The sequence below is a fragment of the Orcinus orca genome, chromosome 6 (genome assembly GCF_937001465.1).
Source record: "Orcinus orca chromosome 6, mOrcOrc1.1, whole genome shotgun sequence".
NCBI classification, from domain to species: domain Eukaryota; kingdom Metazoa; phylum Chordata; class Mammalia; order Artiodactyla; family Delphinidae; genus Orcinus; species Orcinus orca.
The window spans coordinates 86,838,436-86,865,117 of NC_064564.1; the positions used below are offsets into that span (position 1 = coordinate 86,838,436).

A 26,682-nucleotide genomic window follows, 5' to 3' on the forward strand; every position below is an offset into this window, starting at 1 on the left:
ATGTCTTCTTTCTTTTTACTTATCATTAAAAATAAAACAACAGACTATACTATCTGGAGAGACAAGGCTGTTTACATTGTGTGTGTGGGAAACTGCTATTTGCATTAGCAGGTATGGGCAGAAAGGTGATTGGTCACCTTACCCTACAACAATTAGAGACATCCAACACTATGTTTCCCTTCTCTCATATCTAGAGACACCAGAAATAAACAAACAAACTCAGTAGAATTTAAAAGAATCAATCAGTTTTCACTTATAACAAATTAGATGGTCTAGAATGAACACAGAGTGGTCTCCTGGGAACTACCAGTGTATCTTAAACTTTCATTTGTTTTTCATGTTACTAAGTAGCATCCTTTCATTTCAGCTTGAAGAGCTCTGTCAGCATGATGATTCTTATTACAACCAAGCTTTACCATGATGGTTGCAAAATGATAATCTTCCAACCCTAGCACTCCCTTCACATTTATTGGTTGGCATTTTACTGTAAGCAAGAGCCCTTGCCTCTTCCCTATGTAGTCACCCATTTATTATCAGTACAGATTCATAGATTCCTATTTTTTCAATGGTTTATTATTCCTTATTTTATTAATTATTTTGATGTTTAAATTATCCCAGATTTGGCTGGTGGGCTCCTCTTCAAGATGATTCTTGTGTCATTTTGACTTGCCCCCACCATTTTTTTTTTTGAGCACTACCTTACTTTGCAGCACAAGACAGACCAAGCTCATCTTGTGAAAGAAAAGCATGGAGATTAGAAAAAAAGAAAGCGGCACTTACATATCAATAAAGATGACTGCGCATTATCAAAGTATGGGTATTAACCAAGAATAATTATTCTAAGTATTTAACACACGAAGAAATAATTATGCATAGAAAAAAGAAAGGGCTAGAAGAAAATGCTAGAAAACTAGAAGAAACTCTGTTGGAATTATGAGAATTTTTTCATATTGCTCTTTTTTTCTGTATATCCCAGATTTTATGTGGTGAGAATAAATTATATTTATAACGGGAAATTTTATGTAAAAGTTTTTTTTCTTAAGAATAATGGAGTAGGGGACTTCCCTGGCAGTCCAGTGATTAAGACTCTGCACTTCCAATGTAGCGGGGGCAGGTCTGATCCCTGGCTGGGGAACTAAGTTCTTACATGCCCTGCGGCCCAGCACCCCCCCCACACAAAAAAAAAGAAGAATGGAGTGGGCCAGCTCTGAGGACATTACATAAGGATTTATAAGTATGTTAACAAACACTATTAAAAATCACTGAAAACACTTCATCAACTACACTATCAAAACAAAGCCCTGTGGCACACACTGGTACTGGACTAGGACATAGAAAACTTGGGCTGCTACACCTGGTTCTGCCATGTATAATATGTCTGGGTAACTTTAGGCAAAATCATTTCATCCATTTGGGCCTCAATTTCCTCATCTGAAAAAAGGAGATACCAATTTCTTCCTATATCAGCAATGTAATGAGGCTCAAATGAAACCATGAGTATGAAAACTCCTTTAAAGTGCTACAAAGGTAAATGGTTTTTTTTTTTAAGAGCTTAAAAAAAAGTCTGCTTAATGCTTTATTGAAAGGTTAAATTTTTAGTGGTTTCCCTTTTTTTTGGTATTTTTTTCTTCCAGTTTTATTGAGATATAATTGACCTACAGCACTACATAAGTTTAAGGTATACAGCATAATGATTTGACTTACATATGTAATGAAATGATTACCACAATAAGTTTAGTGAATATGCAGCATTCATGTAGATACAAAATAAAAGAAAAAGAAAAAAAATTTTTTTCCTTGTAATGAGAACTCTTAGGATTTACTCTCTTAACAATTTAAATATATAATATACAGCAGTGCTAATTATATTAATCATGTTGTACATTATAACCCTAGTACTTATTTATCCTATAACTGAAAGTTTGTACCTTCAGACTGCCTTTATCCAGTTCCTCCTCCCGCACAATCCCCTAGCAGATTCCTTTTCTAAGTGAGTGGCAGAAAAGCCCTCTAGGAGTTTCTGTGAGCTTGCTTGAGTTCCATCTTACAGCCAAGGCAGCAGCATCTCTACGGCTGCCTCTTAAATCAGGCTCCCCAGAAGCAACCTTGGTAGGAGGAGTCATGTGCAAGTGATTTACTAGCAAGTGCTCCCAAGAAAACTAGTAAGGAAGTAGGGAAGTAGGATCAGAAAGGAAAGGGGGCCCAGCAAAGGTACATTATCAAACAAGTCATTCGGAAGATACCTTTGGCTCACCCCTCAAGGAAATTCTGGTGAAAGTCACACCTCAGAGCCATCCTGTTTAGGGGCAAGGGAGCTGGAGTATTTACACCTCTGTACCCATGGTTACAGGAAAAGGGGGAGGAGTGGGCAGTCTCCCACCACTTCCAGGTCTCCTGGGTGCAGGCAAAGCAGAGAAGTTGAGTGACTTGCCCAGGGTCACACAGGTGGCAGGCAAGATTCCAGCCTTGAGCTGTCTGGGAGAAGTCCCTGCGGTTTGTCCACAGCCCGGGCACCTTCTTCCGTGCTGTGTTCTCACTACACTGGGACTAATATCTTTTCTATGGAGGGCTACCCATAGGGAATCCTTCATGTTCCACAGAATCTCACAGACTACCCTGCCTTCAGAAATCCCAGAGTCCCCATGGGTGTCACCATGATGGCATTAGTGGCTCTTTCCCCACAGTCACCCCTCTCTTCTTGAATTTGTCTAACACAAGGCACCAGGATGGATTTAATCATGACTTTATGAATTCCAAAAAGAGACGCCCATGTCTCAAATACAGGTGGCCCGTCTCCTGGCTGCAAAGACATTATTAGTGATTCGGGGAAGAGTCAGATAAACAGGTACCATCCCAAACAAAAGACCTTGTGAGCACACCCACTTGGTTCTCCCTTGTTGTACTTAAGGGCAATTTCCCCACATCCTGCGTTCTGAACATGAGTGAACATGTGAAGGAGCAGACATACAGGAGCTCAAGTCACGGAGATCTTGCATGTAGCTGGGGAGCAATGGTCCGGATCCCCAGGTCCACGACCACCCCCACCACACACTAGCTGAGGGATCTTGGGTAAGACGTAGAATCTTGTCAGGTCTGAGCATCCTTGTTCATAAAGTGGTTAAAGCCACATCTACCCCATAAGGGTATCACGAGGCTCTATGACAGATCTAGAGGACTTCATAAAGTGTCAAGCTCAATGCACATGTATAGATATTGCTACCCACATTTGTCCTACCAGCATGATTTTTACAAAACCAAATGCAGTCACTCCCCTTTCTGGGGATCACTGATCCAACATCCTCAGACATCAAGAAGTCAGCCAAGAGTTAGGATATAAGCCTGTAAGGCCTCTGGGTGGCTGTACCATGTGACAGCCACCTTCTTCACAATGAAGCAACTGGGCTCCAATGCCCAGTGTGTTCTCTTCCAGGCAGTTCTAACAAGCTTCGTTATTGTGTCTGTTTTTTTAGAGTAGAAGCAAACAAAGACTCAAGAAGTTGGCCTACTGACCCTAGCAAAAAGCAATAATTAACAGCCTGACAGGAGAAATGTCCAAAAGAGTATAAAGGACAGCTGTATTCACTCAGAATCATAGTCTGGATTGAAAGTCTACACATTCCAGAGCTCCTGGTGCTGGTAATGACTCAAAACACTAAGAATCAAGTTGCTTTGTGATCTGTGCTCTCTATTTAAGAGTGCAGGATTTTGTAATAACCATAAATGGACTGTAATCTTTAAAAATTGTATAAAAAATAAAAATGAAAAAGACACACAAAAAAGAGTGCAGGGACAACTAGTAGAAAAGTTGACAGAAAAATGTCCAATAGCACTGGGAATTAAAACAAAAGTACATTAAACAATAATAAAGTCTATGATGTTTACATTAGCATATATTTTCTGAAATGAAAACACTCAATGCTGGTGATGATGAGGTAAAACTGGTTCCAGAAAACCAAAAACTACATAAATGTCTCAAAGGAAAGTTCGAATGAATTTTAATTAAACAAAATATGACATTATGCATTCACTAATAGCGAAAAATTTGAAAACTATACAGGAATATAGAAAATTGCTTATGATATTACATGAGAAACCACAAGACACTAAATAGCATGTCCAAGCTGAATAGAACAGCCCACAACTACAGGCCTAAGAAAAAAAACACTGGAAGGAATATCACTGTGCTTTCCTTCTTTCCATCCCCTCCTTCCTTATCACTTTACAGATAGGGAGACTGAGGTCGAGTGGCTGCCCTGTTGTTGAGAACCTGTTCCTACAGCTTCCATGGGGCCCGCAGGGATACCTGAAAGGGCAGAGTGGAGGAGTGGTGACCGTGCACCAGGAGGGTCAGGTCATGGAAGGCATCTGGGGCTGGGGTGGAGAGGCTGTTTCAACGCGTGGCTTTGGCACACGCTTCCTCAGTGACACGGCCGTCAGGGACAGAGGCAGATCGGACCTGGTGCCCGCCCTCATAAAGCACCTGGGAGAGAGAGAGGCCTCTGCCTGGATTAATCAGGGAGAACACATGGCATGCTGGAGCCAGTGTGTGCCAGCTCATGAGAGCTGACTGCTAAATTTTCAGGAATCTCGCATGTCAGTGCTTAGACATAGCCATTAATAAAAATAAATTATACGGGACTTCCCTGGTGGTCCGGTGGTTAAGACTCCACACTCCCAATGCAGGGGGCCTGGGGTCAATCCCTGGTCAGGGAACTAGATCGCGCATGTCACAACTAAAGATCCCGCATCCCGTAACTAATAAGATCCTGCATGTCTCAACTAAAATCAGGTGCGGCCAAATAAATAAATAAATATTTAAAGAAAAAAAAAAAGGAAAGGGGAGGATAGGAGAAGTCCACAGTTTTAACAAATAAATAAATTATATGAACTTACAATTTCATAAATAATATTTGAAACAAAGGTAACACTCCAAACTCATCACTTCCTAATTATTTTACTATGATCTATGAGGTTGAGGTTTTTCACATCTACTGTACCTGTATGGTGGGAATAATATGTAATGGTCTGCTCCCATGCATCTCTCCCCAACTCCATGCTGATAGTGACATCATGTCAATAGCTTGAAACTGGCAGTGGTGGGAGTATTTACACCATGGAAATGGGCAAATGCTACAAATCAGGACTTGGTTTAATGCTTTGTTGCTTGTCTAGAGGTTGGATTCTGGACTTTAAAAAGTGATGGAGAAAATGTTAATAATGCAGATTAAATTTAAAAGTCTGTCATGTCTACAGTTTTTTTTAATATTATGAATAGCACCAAAATATGAGGAAATACTTCTAATACTTGAAAACTATTATCTGATTCAGCAAAAAAGTTATCTTTGTCATTAATGACTGAGTGAAGTTCCATTATATGTCTTCATTATTTCACTTTTGTCTTAACGCATTAGTGTAAATGAATATATCAGCCAACATTTATGAAAGAACTTCACTCAGTGACATGAGTGACTTCTTGGCTGAATCCTATGATAACCAAGCATTTGTTCATAGTTTGATTTTGTAATGCTACTGTTGTTGATAGAATTATAAAAACCAATAGTGGATTTCACAAGGAATAGCAGAACTGAAGTTAAAGGTGTATGGAATTTACAATAAAGAGTATTTCATATTATTATTTGTAAATTGTGTGCCACACATTCTTTGTATCAGGAAAATGTATAGCAAACTTACGTACAGATATATATGCATACATATTTTTTTAAGAGAGCCTTTGTTAAACATTTACCAACACACCACTGGTAGGACTCAGGAAAAGACAGGGCGGGTGTGGGTAGAGAAGGGTGTACAGTAGGGATTGTAAAATGGGTTCTGTAGCAGAGTGACACTGTAGGAGATGATGTGCCTGCTATCTCTCAACAGGGGACCAGCGTTCTCACTGCTCTAGATTCCCCTGGCCCGGGTCCCTGACCCAGACAGCTTTCAGGAGGGAGGAGGAGTTCTGTGTGGGGTGGCTCCCGACTTCCCAGTGAGTAAGCCTGGCTGGAGGTATGCTGAGCCCGACCACCCCAGGAGGAAATGCCTTGGGGTGGTTGGAGAGAGGGGCCCTGCACCAAGCATCCTAGAGGTGAAGCAGCCAGAAGTGGGAGGGCCCAGAGATCTCACATAGTGCCAGCCCTCTTGAGGTCAAAGAGGAAACAAGTGCAAGTAGGGGAAGTTGGGGCAGAGATGGGAGGTCTAGACTGGCTGAGCTGTCTCCAGGGGACTCTGCATACCCAATCTGGGACCTGTGCTTCTGCCCTTCAAGGACACACACTGCAACCCTTGACGGCATTGGTTTTTGCCTGATTCTGCCATTGCTTTGTTCTGTTTTTGTTTTTGTATTGGGGATAGATAAACGAAACTTCATCTAATGCAAACCAAAGCTTGTGTTTTGTTTTTTATAACTGAAGTATAGTTGACATACAAAATTATATTAGTTTCAGACATACAACATAGTGGCTGGAAATTTATATACAAAACAAATTGATTGCCACAATAAGTCTAGTAATCATCTGGCACCATACAAAGTAATTACAATGTTATTGACTAAATTCCCTATGTTGTACATTACATTCCCATGACTCATTTATTTTATAAATGGAAATTTTCCTCTTAATCCCCTTCACCTATTTCACCCAACCTCCCACCCCACTTCTGCCATTACTCTGAATCTTAGTAAGACAGGCGACTCCAGGAAGCTCTCTGCCCTTCATTGTGTATGCCTGTCCTTACTTTCCTCACTATTTACTTCTCTTCTATAGTTTTAAATCTCTGTGTCTGTAGTCAGATTCCTCTTTTAACCCCTGCCCTTATTTTTGTTCTTGATGTTGCTTGTGTCTCTTTTTTCCCTTAATTATTCCTAAGAGCAGGCTATTTTATCAGCTTTTCAAAGAACTGGCTTTTCATTTTGTTGATCATTTGTATTGGGTTTTTTGCTTGATTTGGTTGTTTCTATTTCAATAATTTCTCATTTTAACTATACCTGTTTCTTCCGTACACTTCTCTGGGTTTATTTTATTGTTTTCTAGCCTTTTGGATTGAAAGTTTAGTGATCCCACTCCTTATTATTAAAGTTTTCTCTTTTGATAGTGAGGACAGTTAAAGTTATACCTTTCCCTCTGAGTATTGCTTTGGCAACATCTCACAGATCTGATATCCAATCATTCAACAACTATTTGTTAAGTACCTACTATCTACTAAGAACTAAGAAATGGTGCTCCCATCATACAGTTCTAAATAGTGTAATTTCCGTTTGGATTTCTCTTTAACCCAAGAGTTATTTACAAGGGTTTTTTATTTCCAGGTGTATGGAATTGCAAGGGGGAGCTATCTTTCAATAACTTAATTCTAGCTTTGCATTCTGGTCAGGGAATATAGTTCCTTGATGGCAGCATTTTGGAGTTCATTGAGATTTCCACTACCTACTATTTTTTCTTAACATTAAAAAAATTGCTGTAGGGACTTCCCTGGTGGCACAGTGGTTAAGAATCCACCTGCCAATGCAGGGGACACGGGTTTGATCCCTGTTCCAGGAAGATCCCACATGCCACGGAGCAACTAAGCCCGTGCACCACAACTACTGAGCCTGCGATCTAGAGCCTGCGAGCCACAACTACTGAGCCCACGTGCCATAACTACTGAAGCCCACGTGCCTAGAGCCTGTGATCCGCAAGAAGAGAAGCCACTGCAATGAGAAGCCCGAGCACTGCAACGAAGAGTAGCCCCCACTCACTGCAACTAGAGAAAGCCTGTGTGCAGCAACAAAGATCCAATGCAGCCAGAAGTAAATAAATAAATAAGTTTAACGAAAAACATTTTGACGTAAAATAGACACTCAGTAAAGTGCATAGATGAATTTTCACAAACATATATAATGTCTATGTCATGTGGATTAACATAAAGAAAATTACCTAGACCACAGAAGACTTCTTCTTGCCCCCTCCGAGTCAATACCCCTCAGAGTTCCTCAAAAAACTAAAAACAGAACTACCATATGATCCAGCAATTCTACTCCTGGGTATATATCCAAAGAAAGTGAAAACACTAATTTGAAAAGATACATGCACCCCATTGTTCACAGCAGCAGCAGCAGCAGCAGCAGCATGATTTACAATAGCCACGACATGGAAGCAACCTAAGTGCCCATCAACAGATGAATGGATAAGGAAGATGTAATATATATATAAATATATACGATTCTTTTTGCTTCTTGATATTTTCTCTTTTGTATTTAGATATCTAGGATTGAGGTGTTTTCTTTCATTTGGCTTTATCCTCTCTTAAAGAGCTGTTCTAAAATTCCTGATTTACCTGGCTGCTTAAGGATCAGTTCACAGAATCTTGTTTTTAGGTTAGATACAAACAAAATTAATCATACTTGGTGTAAATATATATATATATGTATGTATATACACACACACACACACATATATCAATCTCCTATTGAAATACATATATATATATATATATATATATATATATATATAATGGATTACTACTCAGCCATAAAAAAAAATGAAATTTTGCCATTTGCAACAACATTGATGGACCTGGAGAGTATTATGTTTAGTGAAATAAGTCAGACAAAGAAAGAAAAATAATGTATGTTATCAATTATATGTAGGATCTAAAAAATAAAACAAATGAATGAATGTAACAAAACAGAAACAGACTCACAGACATAGAGAACTAGCGTTTACCAATGGGGAGAGGGAAGGGGGAGGGGTAAAATAGGGGGAGGGGATTAAGAGATACAAACTACTATGTATAAAATAAATAAGCTACAAGGATACATTGTATAGCACAGGGAATATAGCCAATATTTTATAATTATTTTAAAAGGAGTATAGTCTATAAAAAGTTTGAATCACTATGTTGTACACCTGAAACTAATATTGTAAATCAACTATACCTCAGTTTTAAAAAAGCCAGATACACACACGCACACACACACACACACAATACCCCTGAGAGATATTATCCTGATTAGTTTTTTCGTTTCTAAGTTTTAAAAATCCTTATAGGGCTTCCCTGGTGGCGCAGTGGTTGACAGTCCGCCTGCCGATGCAGGGGACGCGGGTTCGTGCCCCGGTCCGGGAAGATCCCACATGCCGCGGAGCGGCTGGGCCCGTGAGCCATGGCCACTGAGCCTGCGCGTCCGGAGCCTGTGCTCCAAAACGGGAGAGGCCACAACAGTGAGAGGCCCGCGTAACGCAAAAAAAAAAAAAAAAATCCTTATAAGTTGAATCATACAATATGTATTCTTTTGTGTCTAGTTTCTTTCACTCTATATTACGTCTGTAAGAGTCATCATGTTTTTGAGTGTAGCAATGGTTTATTTCATTTTCACTGAAGCATAGTAGTCCATTGTACAAATACATTACAATTTATCCACTCTCCTATTGAAAGACACTTAGGTTGGCCAATGTCTGGCTATTAAAAATAGTGCTGCTATGAATATCATCTGGAGTGCTTGTCAGAAATGCACAATCCTGTATCCCATGCTCTTGGATTGTAAGAATTAATATTGTTAAAATGGCCATACTACCCAAGGCAATCTACAGATTTAATGCAATTCCTATCAAATTACCCATGACATTTTCACAAAACTAGAACAAATAATCCTAAAAGTTATATGGAACCACAAAAGACCCAGAATTGTCAAAGCAATCCTGTGGAAAATGAACAAAGCAGGAGGCATAACCCTCCCAGACTTCAGACAATACCACAAAGCTATAGTAATCAAAACAAGAAGGTATTGGCACAAAACAAACATATGGACCAATGGAACAGAATAAAGAACCCCAAAATAATGGACAATTAATCTTCGACAAAGGAGGCAATATACAATGGGGAAAAGACAGTCTCTTCAGCAAGTAGTGTTGGATAAGTTGGATAGCCACATGTAAATCAATGAAGTTATTAGAACATACCCTCACACCATACACAAAAATAAACTCAAAATGGCTTAAAGACTTAAATATAAGACGTGACACCATAAAACTCCTAGAAGAGAACATAGGCAAAACATTCTGACATAAATCATACCAATGTTTTCTTTTTTTATATATATGAATGTTTTCTTAGGTCAGTCTCCAAGGCAATAGAAAGAAAAGCAAAAATAAACAAATGGGACCTAATCAAACTTACAAGCTTCTGAAGAGCAAAAGAAACCATAAACAAAACAAAAAGACAACCTACGAACTGGGAGAAAGTATTTGCAAATGACGCAACAGACAAGGGCTTAACTTCCAAAATATACAAACAGCTCTTACAACTCAATAACAAAAAAACAAACAACCCAATTGAAAGATGGGCAGAAGACCTAAATAGACATTTTTCCAAAGAAGACATACAGATGGCCAATAGGTACATGAAAAGATGCTCAACATTGCTAATTATTAGATGAATGCAAATCAAAACTATAATGAGGTACCACCTCACACCAGTCAGAATGGCCATCATTAAAAAGTCTACAAATAATAAATATTGGAGAGGGTGTGGCGAAAAGGGAACCTTCCTCCACTGTTGGTGGGAATGTAAATTGGTGCAGCCATTATCGAAAACAGCATGGAAGTTTCTCAAAAAACTAAAAATAGAGTTGCCATATGATCCAGCAATTTCAATCCTGGCCATATATCTGGACAAAACTGTAATTGGAAAAGATACATGCATCCCTATGTTCATAGCAGCACTATTTACAATAGCCAAGACACGGAAACAACCTAAATATCCATCGACAGAGGAATGGATAAAGATGTGATATATATATATATATATATATATATATATATATATATATATATATACACAATGGAATATTACTCAGCCATAAAAAGAATGAAATAATGCCATTTGCAGCTATATGGATGCACTTAGAGATGATCATACTAAGCAAAGTGAGTCAGAAAGAGAAAGACAAATGCCATATAATATCACTCATATGTGGAATCTAAAATACGACACAAAGGAACATATCTATGAAACAGAAACAGACTCACAGACATAGAGAACAGACTTGTGATTGCCAAGGGGGCAGGGGGTGGGGGAGGGAAGGATTGGGAGTTTGGGATCAGCAGATGCAAACTAGTATATATAGGATGGATAAACAAGGTCTTACTGTGTAGCACAGGGAGCTATATTCAATATTCTGTGATAAACCAAAATGGAAAGGAATATGTAAAAGAATATATATATGTATAACTGAGTCACTTTGCTGTACAGCAAAAATTAATGCCACATTGTAAATAACTATACTTCAATAAAATTTTTAAAAAAAGAAACAGAAATGATCAGAAAAAAAAAATGCACAATCCTATCCCTGCCCCAAACCTATCACCCTGGTCCTCCAGGAGCTGGACCCAGGAATCTGCATATTAGCAAATATCCCCAGGTGATTCTACTCCTCATCAGATGTGAAAACCTTCCTGGATTCCATGTTTCCATGGGCTATGGACCAGTGAGATGAATTATCACCATCCCAGGCAGCCTGGGTCCTTCCCTGTCCCCTTCTGAGAACAGCAGTTACAACTGGGTCCTCCCCTTGCCCCACTGTCCCCTCATCTTTGCTCCTAAAAGCCCAAGCAAAGAATGTGGATGATCTGTCAGAACTACCAATAAGTTTGGGTGATCTGGTCCCTTTCCTCACTGTACCCGTAGGAAAACTAAGGTCAGAGGATGAAGGAGGCAGGGTCCAGGAAGAGCCTGTCCTCCCTACCTCTACAATAAGAAGAAAGCCCTGCAGAAGGAAATCCCTTAGTCCCAAGTCTCCTGGGAGTATCAGAGTTCAGGAAGGGGCCTATGTTGTCATAAAATAAGCATGGCCTTGGGAATCAGACAGACCTGAGGTCAGATTCTAACTCCTCTCCTTGAAGCAAATAAATGGAGGTTTCTGAGCTTTGGGTCCCAATCTTGAAAATGGGATTAGAGCTGACTAGGATTAGAAGTAACATATATGAAGTGCCTGGCACATGGTATGTGCAGAATAAACAGATGTGATGATTAGCAGGAGACTCTGTATCAACCAGGAAGTCCTGTCACACTGGCTGGAATGTTACACAGTTTGGGTAGCAGGAGTCGAGGGAGAAAGGAATGCTGGCTTTCCCAATGCTTCACCTACTGTCTTTAGGTTCTTCCTTCCTCTTGTGACCTGCATGCCTGAACTCCAAGTTCACCTGGGAGCTGTCCCATTTCCTGAGCAGCGACTGTGGGCTGGGTCCTGTGAGGGGCACTGGAGTTTCAGTTCCTGCCCGGAGGAGCACCCAAGCTGACAGACAGGCAGGCGTGTGTATGGAGAGCTGCAGTAAGAGGGCAAAGTGAGAGTCCAGGGGAGGAAGCGGAGTTTGGGGCGGGTCCCAGGGCCCAGGGCAGGCAGGGGCCAAGATGAATGCAAGCCTGGCAGTCTACAGATGGGTAAGCGCAGGGTCAGGGACTTGGGCAAACACTCCTGGTGGCCCTAAAACCAGGCTGCCTTGCCTCTCCTTCTATCTTGGAGCTTATCTTTTAGGGAAAGCTGAATTGATACACTGTCAATAAAGAGCCCAGCAGATATGTAAGAGCTTAGTATGAACTTGTAGGCAGAAAGCTAATCAAATATGTTAAGCAAACAGATTCACAAAGTCTTTTGTATGCCTATCTGAGCTAATATTTCAGAAGGAAAGAGGGCACCCCTTCCCCCCCTACCTTGGCACAGTACACGTGAATTTGTGTTAATAAATACTGTTTACAAAGCACTTTGGTCTCAAAATCACCTCCACGTGGATGTTCAGATGCAAGAGCAAGAACTCGCCTTGAACAGCACTTTGCTCTTTTCAGGGCCACTCTTGGTGTGTGAGTCCTGGGAGTCCAGAGGCCTGTGTTCTAGCCAATCTGTGCTTGACTTGCTCTGTGTCCCTCTCTGGGCCTCAGCAGCTCTGTCTGTGAAATGTGAGCATTAGGCTAATTGCCTCCCAGGGCTCCTGCAGATCCAGAGTTCTGGGACCCTGCCATCTTTTTCTGGATACTTGTAACAACCCTGGGAGGCAGACATCATCATGCCCATTATACAGATGGAGAGTCAAGGCTCTGAGGTCACCAGAGAGTCAGAGGCTGAGCCAGACCAGAACTCAGAGCCCCAGACCTTTCCTGAGTATTCCTTCTAGAAATCCATGTGTGTACACATCCATGGATATCAGGGTGCGTGTTTCCACATGTGCCCCAGAGCTGCCCTGCAGTTGTTCCTGGATGCTGCGTGTGCAGACCCATAGGCTGGGCCAGGCCTGTTCCAGGCAGTTCCACCCCGTGGGAGGTGGGGGAGAAGGAAGGAGTGGAGAGGGAGCTACACCTACATTTTTGTGCTGCCCACTGATTTCAGCTGCTGCAGCTCAGGCTCCTGACTGCTGTGTACTTAGCTAAGTCTGAGTGACTCCATACACGGGCAGTGAGCTGGAACGCTCCCCTCCAAGCATCACAACTGTGAGTTCCTCTCACAGCTGGGATCCAGGTCTGCGGGAGCATCCACGGATCTGCGCGCAGAAACAAACGCATACACGCACATACACGTGCACACACAAACATGCACGCATGCACACACAGGTGGCAAATTTTTTTCCCCACTCTGGTCCCAGTTTTCTCAGCAGTAAAATGGGAGACAATTCTCTTTGCCTTGCCAGAGGATCCTTTGAGCTCAGAGACATTGCAGTTAACTTCGCAAACTGTAAAGAACTGGGAAAGACCCTGCTGAGATAACGCTCGTCCACGTGAATGGCAGAGAATGGGACTTTTTTCCTTTTTCTCAAATAATAAAAGAAGCCATGTGAGCTGCCTTTAAAGAAGACTAGATAAATTTACTCTAGTTTTATCTTAATACAAAACTGGTGATTTCAACCTCAGAATCACACTATCCAGTGTGCCCTTCTCCTGCCAAATCTGGAATGGTTTGATTGCAGAGAATACCCTGACTCACAATTCAAAAGGAAGCTGATACAGTGAAGTGGTTAACAGAATGGACTCTGGAATCAGACTGCCTGGCTTCTAATCCCAGTTCTGCCACTTGCTAATTGTGTCACGTTGCCTCGGACGTGTTATTAACTGCCTTGTGCCTCAGATTCCCCATCTGTCAGGTGGGATTTCACTGGATAGCTATGAGTATCTAGCTATCATTCAAAACTGTTCCATAAGAGTGGCTATTTTTGATGGACATATTCAAGGTCACTCAGAGATTCATTGCCAGTGCCAAGGCTAACCCAGAGCTCTCCTGTGTTCCCTCCATTCTACACTGGCTTTGAGAGAACCCTCTGTTTTTGGAGGGAAGACAGGTACTCTGCCCCAACTCCCTGCCCACAGCTTTGTCTAAGGTCCCATGGGAGGTTTTAATGAGGGAAACTCAAACTCTCACTGGTTAAAGGCAAAAAGGTGGGGCTTTCTACTCCACCCTCTACCAGTGATAGCATCAATATCACCGTCATCTGTGCCTGGACACCAATGTCTTGTGGCAGAGGGTTTGAAACCCTGAGGGCTGTAAGGACTCAAAAATTTATTGGAAAAGGAATAAACTAAATGGAGAGTTGGGCTCCAATTTCTGCTCTGCCCTGACAAGCTGGATGACCTAGGCAAGTCACTTCATCTCTCTAAGCCTTTGGAGAGAACATTGGTTGCAGTTCTTAAGGCTAGGATTTGATAGGATCAGAAATGTCACACTCCCAGGGATGTTGATAAAAAGCATTTGCTCAGCTTGGTGAAAGTGTGAGGAGAAATCAAACATGGAGACTGACTCTAACCTGCTATGCTGCCAAGAGCCATCCTAAGACCTCATTATTGAAAAATGACTTATGACGGTAATTTTATTTGCAATTCAATCACAACACAAGAAGCCAAGACACAAAAGATCAAGTCATGGAAGCTGTCTGTTCTGAAGGCGGCTGCCCAGAGGGTGAAAACTGGTGAGGCTTCAGGCTGTGAGTGAGCACTGTGGTAAAAGGGCTAAGCACGTGGCTTTTGGTGTTAGCCAAACCTGGGTTTGAATCCCTGCTTGGTCACTTACTAACAGTTGATTGACTTTACATAAGTCCCTCATCCCTCTGCATCTCAGCTTCCTCATCTGTAAAATGGGCATGATAATCATGGCCCACATGGCTGTGTGCAGGATTCCATAAGGTGAGGCAGTGGAAAGCTCCCAGCACATAGTAAGCTCAATAAATGGAAGATGTTGGTCTCATTTCAGATTCTCTTGCCTTGGTGTGAGAGAAATAAAACTCAAGTCGTTTTATTTCTTAACAAAGAAAGCTTAAGCAAAGAAGGCATTTTATTGTTTTAAGTAACCAAGAAGGGCAAGGGTGGAGCTGGCCTCAGGGAGGTCTGGTACCAGGGACTCGGACACCAAGACACTTTCTTCTCAGCTTCTCATCTCTAACTGTTGGCTTCATTTCATCCTGCCACAGACAGGCTTCTCCATGGGTGTGGATTTGTCTTCCACAAGCTCTCCATCACATCAGGAGAGGATTCTTTCCCACCAGCTAAAAGAAACCCCAAGAAAGGACTCCAGTTGGCCTGGTTTGGGTCACATGATCATCCTTGGACCAATCACAGTAGCCAGGAGGTTGGAGCCCTCTGATTGGCTCAGCTTGGGTCATGTGCCTAAGGCCTCAAGGGGTGTTTCTTCCTGGAATAAACAGAGGAAGGGGGTGCTGTGCAATTTTCTCCTTAGAGACACCAACGTGTGGGTGGAGTTGGCGAGCCGTTCTCTGCACCAGCTGCTGGGGATGGCATGAAGCCACTTCTTACAAGTGCTACATCCTCTTAGCGTGTCTCTGGTGCCATGTTTATCCTAAAATGTACTCTTTGTAGAAACAGCTCAACTTAATACAGCTTAATGCTGCCCAAATCCACCATCTTCAGCTGCTGTTTGCAGAGCTTATGCAGTGCTCACAGCAGATGGAGCCCAGGCATGATGGCAGTCTCCCTGGAGGGCAGAGTGAATCTTTCCCTGCCTCTACTCACTCATCTCCAGACAGTGGGACCCTTGCCTCTGGTTCTGCCACTGATCCCGGGCTGCAGATCTCAAGGAGACTGGGAGTTCTGTACTTAAAGTAAAAAATGATAGCACTAGAAGGGACCCCATTTCACAGGTGGGGAGACTGGCCCATTTCACAGGTGCGGAGACTGAAGGCACAAGAGGACAAGCGGCCTGCCTATCCAAGGACACAGAGCTCCTTGGGGAACTGTGTCATCATCAAGCACCCTCAGCCTGTGGATATGGTAGGTCCTCAATAAAGGAATATTCCTGGCCTCCTGATTCCCAAGCCCATATCATTCCGCTTCCTCTTGAGCTTAAAAAATCTTAATTTCTAGATCTAAAGTCCTTTCCCATTCTAAGGGGGATCTAAAGTCCTTTCCCATTCCCAATCTAAGGGATTCCTACCCTTCCTTGGCCAGGAAGGGTAGGAATGACCAAAATGTTCACAATCCTAGCTGAAGTGACTGAGAAGTGGTGTGTGGTATTAGGGACAGGCAGATGGTGAGGAACAGATGGGAGCAAGGTGAATATACTCATCATCTTTTTACAATTTATGATTTGGTCCTGTGTGTGATAGGCAGGGCAGGGGTTCCATTCCCATCTGCTGGATCAGAAGACTGAAGCTCCAAGAGGGCAGGTGACTTACTCAGCCTTCCTTCCCTTCCAGCAAATTGTGGAGGCACTTAGACCCCTTCTCAGGTTTTGGAGTTTCAGCTTCTGGCTCACCAGCCCTCTGTAGCATACACTTTGGTAGCTCACCCACATGCGCTCAGCCCCTGCCGCTCTGCCTGGGGGCTCTACCTGCTGGTGATTCCCAGCACAGGCCAGACATGCTAGGGAATTGAGAGTCCCCTCCCTGGCCGCAGTTTTCCACTGGTGACTGACACGAGTTGGGGGATACATACCCCAGCTGCCTGGCCCCTCAGGTGGGTCAATGCCAAGGCTGTACACACTGGTTCCCAGAGCCCCCAGCATAATCAAGCTCCAGTTACTAACAGGGGCCACTTGCTTGATAATGTGCCATTCACCGTGCTCTTCCCCTTCCCTGCTTTACTTCCAGGCTCCCTGGCAGCATTTCCTGGGAACCCCTCCCAAATAAACCACTTGCACTTGAATCTTTGTCTTAGAGCCTCCTTTTAACTCACCCAAACTAAGAAAATCATCTTCTTTGAAAAAAAGAGGGTGGACCGATTGTCTAAATAATGACAGATACAGACTATAAAAAGTAAATTCAAGTCAGGTCTAGAATGCCACAATGCCTGCCTGCCCCTTTCCCGGCTCCACCCTCACCAGTCCTGCAAGTTTCTCCACCACCCATTAAGGAGGTCATTATGTGTGAGGGCATCACAGGTCATGCTACCAGTACCATGCAGGGCTGACTCCATCCCTGAGCCCTGGGTGACAGTTTCCCATGGCTCTGACAAGGTGTCAGGAGTGAGTCGGCACACGCTCTGCCTTCTCAGGCAGGTGGCTGGTCTGTCCTGATGCCACACATGAACCCAGCCTCATGTCACCCCGTTCCAGGACTGACCCTCTCCCTAGGATGACCTATGCCTGGGCCTGAGAACTAGAGTCGTGGAGTGGGTCATGGAATGCCGGAGCAGGAGACAGTCACAGGGACTGGGCTCCGCGTCTAACCCACCCATGGCAGGGGGAGGAGCTGAGACCTGGGGGCACAAGGTCTGTCCAAGGTCACACAATGCATCAGGAGTGGAACAGCATATGAACCCAGGCTTTCTTCCTTTTATTTCCAGTTTGATGCATTTGCTTCTCATCATCAGACTGTAGGGAAAGAGGAGAGGGGAGCAGGGCAGAAGAACAGGAGCATTGGATTGAAGGCAGGTGGACCTCGGCTTAAAACCTGCTTTAGCCGACTGTTGGCTGTGTGACCTTAAGCGAGTTACTCAGTTTCATGTGCCTCAGTTTCCACGATTGTAAAGTCAAGGTTCCATTACCTTTCCAACAGTGCTATTGGGAGGCTCAGCAGAGATAACCGAGGTGGAAGGCACCTGGTAATAAGAGATGCTCAATAAACACCGGGTGACTCTGAGTCTAAAAGGAGATTCCTCCCATGGTACAGGCTCTCACGTGGGTTAAACTCCACAGAGAGTTTATATAGAAGTGTCCTCACCATCTTCATCATCACTTCTAGAAAGTCTATAGCACAGTCTAGTGCAGAATTTCCGGATGGTGTCCTTTAGAGTTAAGTGCTACTGCTGTGTGAGAAAAGGTGCCACATGAAAAAAGAACTGCACTGCCAAGTACATTTGGAAAGGGTGGCATTAACGTCGACCAAGTTCACAGGCTGCAGGACCTGTCATGGCCTCTGCTCCTAGATGTGCTTTGTTCACATGCAGCATCTCCCAGCGCATCTGACCGTATAACTCTTTGTCAGGAGCATTAAATGTCTCCCAGTAGTTGGGAATGCTCCAGGAAGCAATTTGGGAAACAGCTGCTGTCCAATGGAAAGGCCACCTGACTGAAGTCAGTTACTGTCACTTATTCATGTGACCTTAAACATGTTCCTGACCTGTATGGGCCTCAGTTTCCCCAACTGCAAAAAGAGAGGGGGAAGTGGAATCCCTAAGGCTGCTTCCAGTTCTGATGTGCTGGGATCTTGAAGCTCTTCTCCTCTACCATTAGCTCCCTGCTTGTAATACTAGTTCACCCAACTCTGGCCAAGGACGGTGCTGGGAGAAGGGCAGAGGGTTCCAAGAGGGCACCGGCAAGCAACCCCATGGCTGGTCTCAAATCTGCCCTTCAAACGTAAGTGGAACAGTGCTGGGTAGGGTGCAACCAGCCTCCTGCCTGGAGAGAAGACAGGAGAGCTGCTGTCTTCCCCTCCTTCCTCCTCTGCCCTGCTGCCGGGACAGTCAGCCGCTGGGGGATTAAGAGTGGGCCCAGCGCCCATTCAAGCCATTCAACAAGACAGGAAGCCAAGCGCGCTCTTGCCCGCCCGTCTCTGCTGGGCAGGTCGGCAGGATTACACACATTGTGCTGAGGAATCACACAAAGGGAGGCCCTGCCCATCAGGAAAGGCCGTGTCCAGGCGGGTATGCACCGCCCGATGGCTGGGGCGGGCTGCTGGGCTGCAGCGCTAATCCTCTCCTCCATCAAGCCACAGGCTGCACCCTCACGGTGCCCAGAGCTGCCCTTTACCTGCACAGTGAGTGGTTCTGGGCTCCCAGGGGTACGATGGGTGCCATCCATTACAGTGCCTCCCAAGACAAAGTCCCTGCATCCACACGCGAAGTTTCAGCCTGCGCGCAGGAGTCTTTTCTGAGCACAATGCAGAGACCTGCACAGAGGGCAGGCAGACAGGCAGGCGGGTGAGGACAAGTTCACCTCTCTGAGCCAGAGGCTCCTGAAGGCCTCTGGGGAACAGGCATGTTCATTTTCTCTACCTTCTTACAGCCACCATCTAATCCTTAACCTGGATCTGGCTTTGAAGGTGACTCGAACACAGACATGTCCCTGTCAGCTCCCAAGGGCCAATGGGCCAGATGTGACTGGACAGCCAGGCTCTGTGCAGGTGGGTCCCACCTGGCCACTTGAAAACATGGGCATTCACCATCTGGGATCCTGTGATTTGCGCTCCAGGTGATGCTGGGTGCCCTGAACTTCACTCATGCCTAATTTCAGCCATATCCGTGTACACCCGCGCTATTACTGATAATGTTTTTCTTTTTATCAACTTGCTTTTTAAATTGAAGTAACTTCTTTAGCTTTTTGCTAAGCTATAATATCTATGAAATCATGGGTCTTACATGCTAGTAGTTCCTAATACAATAAAAATAATTTCCCAAACATAAAAAAAAAATGGTATGTCCTTAGACTACCTAAAATCAGCTTGGGAATTATCAGTGGTAAGTGACATAGAGAGAATGAGACTGGATAGTCTCTAAGCCCCCTTCAACTTTGGGGAGCTGGGATTATAGGATACTGAGAATCCTCAATGCCACTGATTCCAAAATTCTCCACAGTCACCTAAGCCAGACCCTCAAGAGTCCTTCCAGACTCCCCCGATGCAGTCACTAGGCAGTCCTGCCTCCTGAATACCTCGCCCATCCCCAGGGCCACTGCCTTGGTTCAGGCTTTCACCCACTCTCACTCGAATGCCTGGTAGCTCCTGGCTGGTCCGCCTGTACCTCCTGACTGCCTCTAATCCCTCTCCACCCTGCAGCCAGAGCACTCTTTTGGCCATGCATATTAAAGTACCTGGAACACGGGAAACGCTCCACTAATGATAGCTATGATATTTTTTAAGAATACAAATCTAATCATGTCTCTTTACTGCTTAAAAGCTTTCCATGGTTTCCCCATAGACCTCAGGATAAATGGAAACTCTGTAACCCAGTATGGAAGGCTCTTTCTGATCTAGCCCCTACCTAGTCCTTTGGCTGTGTTTTCCGTCACTTCCCAACTCTATCCCTGTGTTTCAGTGAAACCAGAACACTGAGGTGTCCACGTGTGCCATGCTGTTTCATGCCTCTGTGCTTTTGCTGATTCTGTCTCTTCTGCCAGGAATGTTCCCCCTTCCCTGACTGCCACCTCTTCCTCAGAGGTCTAGCCAATTTAGGATCTTACTAAATTGCATTATCCTCTCTGTATCAGTTAGCTTCTGCTGCATAACAAACCAAAACATAGTGGTTTAAAACAAAAAACACTGATTATTTCTCATAAGTCTGTGGATTGGGTGGATGGTTCTTCTAGTCTAGGCTGACTCAGCTAGGGACAGATGGTCTGGAGTGGCCTCACTCACATGTCAGCGGCCTCAGCTGGTATATCTGGGATAGCAAGGATGGCTAGAGCCTCTCTGGACATGATCTCACCCTCCAGGAGGCTAGCTTGGACTTGTTTACATTGTGGACTCAGGTTCCCAGCAACAAGAGAAAGGGCAAGCCCCAGTGTGCAAGTGCTTATGAAACCTCTGTTTACATCACATTTGCAGATGTTCACTGGCCAAAGCAAGTCACCAGATTCAAGGGGTAGAGAGTGGAAGAGCAGCAAAGTCATATTGTAAAAGGAGTGCATATTAGCATTGGAGGCAATTATGCTCTTTTATAAAATCCCACATTTTCTGAAATTTTCTACAGTGAAAAACTCTTGTCTTCCTGGTACATGTTTTCCCCTTATTCTGGTAACATCACCCTCCTTTCTCTTGAAGAACTAGTCCCTCCTCACTTCAATCAAAATCCCTCCCCCAGCCACAGTACCTCATCTCCTGGGCTATGGTGATTGGCCCAAAGGTCAGGCACATGACCCAACAAAAGCCATTCAGTATTCTTCCCTAGGATTTTTAAATTGGAGCTGGAAGTAAAGAACCCTCTCCTCTCCGTTGAGGAAGCTGGGAAGACACGCCCAGAACAACCAGCAATCATGAAGCTGCCAAACCTACATGAAACCATATCCTAACCATCCCAGGGTTTGCTCACAGGAACCAATTAATGCCCCCTATTTGCCTAAGTTGATTAGAATATCTATCACATGCACCCAGAGTCCTGACCACCTCACCTTTCCTGTCCCAGGCAGGAGTGACCATACCTCCTCCTTTGTTCCACTATTATACCTATTATACCTGGGGTTCACCTCAATTATCAAGTGTTGGCTACATGACATCAGTCAAGAAACGGTAAAGCAGCTGACCTTCGGCAGCCAGGAAGGTCACCAGCACTGCACAAAAGATATCACCTTCCCAATGTTTCTGTTCAAAGGAGAATTCTTTTTCAGCTTGGATTCCAACCAGGAAATTATTCTTCCAACCAAAGGAAGCAGATTATAACTCTCAGAATTGTCACATCCCTGCAGAAAACAGGGAGATTTGGAGCAGGCGGCTCATATTAGGAGAAGGGAAGCCATCCCCAGATGGAGGCAGAGGCAGGGTGCTGGAATCTTGAAGAGTGAACAGAGGAAATAGAAGTCTTCTCTAGGAATAAACTAACAAAGGCTTGCACTTGTCACAAGCTCTGAGTAATGTCATAAGACAAGCCTAAAGATGTTCTTTAAATATTAATAAAGGCCATGAGACAAGAAAATATCACCCTCTTGCAGGTGGCACAGGAATCCAGAGGAAGATGTGTGAACTTGGAACAAGACAGACCCATAACGGACCTGAAAGGAGGACCTTCCTTAGTTAAGTTGATCTTTGGAGACCAGGACACACTCTCAAATACTAGGGTTTCTAGAGGCATGCCTGAGGGATTATACTGTACCTCCAGGTGTACAGCATTTACTTGCTGGTTCTCGGCATCATGACATTGTTTGATAGAACCGTATGCCCTTACTTACCCACAAAGGAGAGCTCTTGTGTGTAATCCTATTTCTCGCACCCAGTGAGTTGTACTCCAGCTACCCTCAATCCCATAATCTCTCCAGCTCAATCTTCCAACCACATCCGGAATTACTGTAGCTGAAATTGAGCTTATACCTTTGTGGTACTCCAGTGTACACCGGTTAGGAATTGCTGCCTTAGCTGTACAGCTAAGCCAATGAGATCTTCTGACAAGGAGCTGGATGTTTATGTCAGAGCTCATGGATTTGCAGTATACTGTACACACTCTCATGCATAAATAAGTATATTAAAATATATGTAATTCGTGCTTAATAATATGCTTCAATCTTTTTTAGTAGTCCACTTATCTTAAAGAAAATTTTAAATTAAGGTATTAACTGCGGGCTTCCCTGGTGGTGCAGTGGTTAAGAATCCGCCTGCCATGCAGGGGACACGGGTTCGAGCCCTGGTCTGGGAAGATCCCGCATGCGGTGGAGCAACTAAGCCCATGCACCACAACTACTGAGCCTGTGATCTAGAGCCCGCGAGCCACAACTACTGAAGCCAGTGAGCCACATCTACTGAAGCCTGCACACCTAGAGCCCATGCTCTGCAATAAGAGAAGCCACCGCAATGAGAAGCCCACGCACCGCAAAGAAGAGTAGCCCCCGCTCGCTGCAACTACAGAAAGCCCACGTGCAGCAACGAAGACCCATCACAGCCAAAAATAAATAAATAAAATTTATAAAAAAAAAAGGTATTAACTGCATACAGTAAAGTACTGGAAATGTCCTATATCCTGATCTTGGTATACGTTTATATATTCCTATATATGCTCATAGATTCCTGGCTTATTTTGTTCAGCATAATGTTTCTGAGATTCATTCACGTTGTTGCATGTATCAGTGGTTTGTTCTTTGTCGTTGCTGAGAGGTATTCCGTTGTGTGAATATATTGTAATTTGTTTATAGACACTAGGACACCTCCAGTTTAGGGATATTATGAATAACACTGCTATGAATCATCTTGTCTTTTGGTGAACTACATTTCTCTTTGGTTTATATTCAAGAGTGGAAATTCTGGATCATAGGATAGGTGTATATTTAGATCTAGTATGGGATTTTAATAAATTACTGAGGTTTTTTTCCCTTCATAAAGTCCCTCCAGGTACTGTTATATGCAGGCTCCCAGACTGAGATGGACTCTACCTGAACTTCAGCCTATATTCTGGTGTTCTAGACTGGCCCAACCAGATCAGCAGCTCCCTTTGCAGAATGTTGTCATAATAAAGCATTTTTGTACCTTGTCTGTGCTACAGACCACACAGGCACTGTCTCACAGTCCACTGTAAACATTGTTTTATATTCCACAACCCCCTCCAATCCCCACAAGACTGAATGCTCTCTGAAGGCAGATACTCTGCCAACCCTATAATCTCCCTTGCTTGGCATGCAATAGATAATTAATGTCTAAAGATTAAATAATAATAGCTAGTTTATTAGTTAGCTGTTGCTGTATGCCAAATTACCCTAAAGCTTAGTGGCTTAAAACCACATTTGTTCTCTCAGAGTTTCTATAGGTCAGAGAGCCAAGAGTAACTGAGCTGAGTGGTCTGACTCAGAGTCTCTCATGAGATTGCAATCAAGGCACTGACCAGAGCTGCAGTCATCTGAAGGCTTGACGGGGACTGGAGGAGCCTCTTCCAAATTCACTTACTGCTGCTGGCTGATGTCTGGACACCTCAGTTCCTTGCCACAGAGTCCTTATGACATGAAAGCTGGCTTCCCCAAAGCAAGTGACTAAAGAGAGAGAGCAAGGGCCAAGCTGCCTTGTCTTTTATGACCTAGTCCTTGAAGTCACACGTGGTTACTTCTGCTTTATTCTATTCATTAGAAGTGAGGCACTAGATCCAGTCAATACTCAAGAGGAGGAGAATTAAGCCTCACCTCTTGAAGAAAGGAATATTAAAGAAGTTGCAGACATATCCTAAAACCATCATCTCTAATAGTAGCTAACATTTACTGAGTGGTTACTATGTGCCAGGTGCTACACTGTGTGTTTTTACAGAGCATTTTGTTTAATCCTTATTACAATCCTACAAGGGAGATACTATCCTCAGTTTTTCAGGCAAGAAAACTGAGGTGCTGAGAGACTAAGGAATTTGCCCAAGGTCCCACAGCCAATGACAGAGCTAGGACGGGAACCCAGGAGTTAGACTCCAGAGCTTTTGCTTCTATAACCACTAAGTTATATAATGAATGAGAGATGGTGGATGATTTTATGAGTCTAGGTTCTCAGATGGAGTGGTGGGCCAAACGGTGGCACCAAAGATATGTCCATTTCCTAATTTCCGGAACCCATGAATATTACCTTTCATGGCAAAAGATGTGATTAAGTTAAGGATCTTGACAGGAGGAGCTTAATCCCGGATTATCTACGTAGACCCTACGTGCAATCATATGTATCTTCATGAGAGCTGGAAGGAGTTTTGACACAGACAGAAGAGGAGAAAACACACAGGAAAGGTGAGGTGAAGACAGAGGCAGGGATTGGAGTGATGCAGCCCCAAGCAAAGGAATGCCAGCAGCAACCAGAAGCTGGAAGAGGCAAGGAATGAATTCTCCGCTAGGGCCTCCAGAGGAAGCACAGCCACGCTGACACTTTGATTTGAAACTTCTGGCCTCCAGAACTGTGAGAGAATACATTTCTACAGTTTTAAGCCACCAAGTTTGTGGTACTGTGTTACAGCGGCCACAGGAAGCTAACATAGATGGCAAAATGTGTTCTACCTCCCTGTTCGCCAGTGTTCCTCCTGAGGACTGGAACGGGGTGTCACAGGCTTGTTAGCGTGGTTCTCATCTTTGGATCAACTTGGCATCAACTCATCCTGAAACAGCAGAAGAAAAATTAAACCCGGGTAAAAAAGAGGAAGAAAATTGTATAAAAACTACCTATATTATTATTGAACTTAAATTTTACTCTGATCTTCCTGGTAGCTGAGGCTAAAAGAAAATCAGGATGGATTATATAATTTTCATTTTCTGATAAAAAGGAATCACATCTGTTCTTCAAGAAACACGTGTCTTTCCCTCATATTATATTCTAAGAATAACTGAGCAAGTATATCTTCATACACTGGACAAAACAAGAGATAAAATGTCAACAGTAACTTAAGAAGACCGAGGGACTGTCCTCATGTGGAGGTTTCTCGTGTAATCCTTGGATAAAAACTACAGCCCAAAAGAGAAACAGTTCAACATCCTGGCCACACAGGCTGGAATCCAGGAATGAGAGCTCACATGGATATAGGGTGCCAGAGTTCACAAAGTACTTTTATACCCATCATCCTACATGTGCTCAAACAGTTCCTGAGAGCCAGGCAGGGCAGACAGTATAATCTGCATTTTCAAATGTATAAACCAAGGCCCAGAGAAGTGAAGAGACTGTCCCAAGGTCACAAACTGGTGACTGGCGGGGCTGGGTTTCAGTGAGACTCCAAGAACACATCTCCAGGCATGCTGGCTCTACTTAGTCCACAAGCCTCCTACTGTTCTCCAAGGATTGCATGCCCGTCTATCGTATCTCTCCAAGCACACTGAGCCTTTGGAGGAAGGGTCCTCCTCTCATACTTCTTGGGAAGCCCCTGCTACCTGCCCAGGGCTCGTCCTGAAAGATATCGCACCATGTGTCAGGCCCTGCCCCAGGAGAGACCATGCCCCACCCCACCCTGGCCTGCTCTTTTAGTCAGTTCCCAAGCCAGCTGAGAACAGCTGCCTAAAGGAGAGGAATTGAGGATGGGATTGTGGGGTTCAAACCCAGTACCTCACAGAGGGATGTAGGAGTGAGCACAATGCCCAGCCCGGCCAGGGCGCTGTCCACCCCGCAGTGCTGACCTGCCCCTGGTTGCTGGGACCCCCCAGGGAGACGGGTTTGGCCTTCCCATCTCCCAACCCTCCACGACCAGCGGCTGAGGGGGTTGGAGACATTTTGTCCCCTCATGGACCAGGAAGAGAAAGAGAAGGAAGGGCTGACCACTTCTGCTCTTCTCGCTCACTTTCTCCCCACCCATGCCCTTTGGTGCCTCTTTTTCCCTGATTCATCCTCTTCCTCTGCTTTCACCCCATTCCAGCCTCCTTGTCTTTCCTCTGGAGTCACTTTCTTTCCACTTCCCTCATCCCTATCCTCTCTCTCTGTTCCTTCCCTCCTCCCTCTTTATTTTTTTTTATTGAAGTATCGTTGATTTACAATATTATATTAGTTTTGGGTGTACAACATAGTGATTCAAATTTTTTATAGACTATACTCCTTTTAAAGTTATTACAAAATAAAGGCTATATTTCCCTGTGCTGTATAATATATCCTTGTTGCTTATTTATTTTATACATAGTAGTTTGTCTCTTAAACCCATACCCCTATCTCA

At 43.9% G+C, this 26,682-nt stretch overlaps 1 long non-coding RNA gene across 1 annotated transcript in view; it reads right to left on the minus strand.

The window, feature by feature from the left end:
• The window catches only part of LOC125964736 (uncharacterized), a 169,158-nt gene extending 144,114 nt beyond the window's left edge, over window positions 1–25,044 (minus strand). The window contains exons 1-2 of the long non-coding RNA XR_007477985.1: window positions 16,397–25,044; window positions 7,614–16,357 (exon numbers count right to left, since the gene is read on the minus strand). This is a non-coding gene — a long non-coding RNA (uncharacterized LOC125964736). The remainder of the gene's footprint in view (window positions 1–7,613; window positions 16,358–16,396) is intronic.
• Window positions 25,045–26,682: the final 1,638 nt, after the last annotated feature.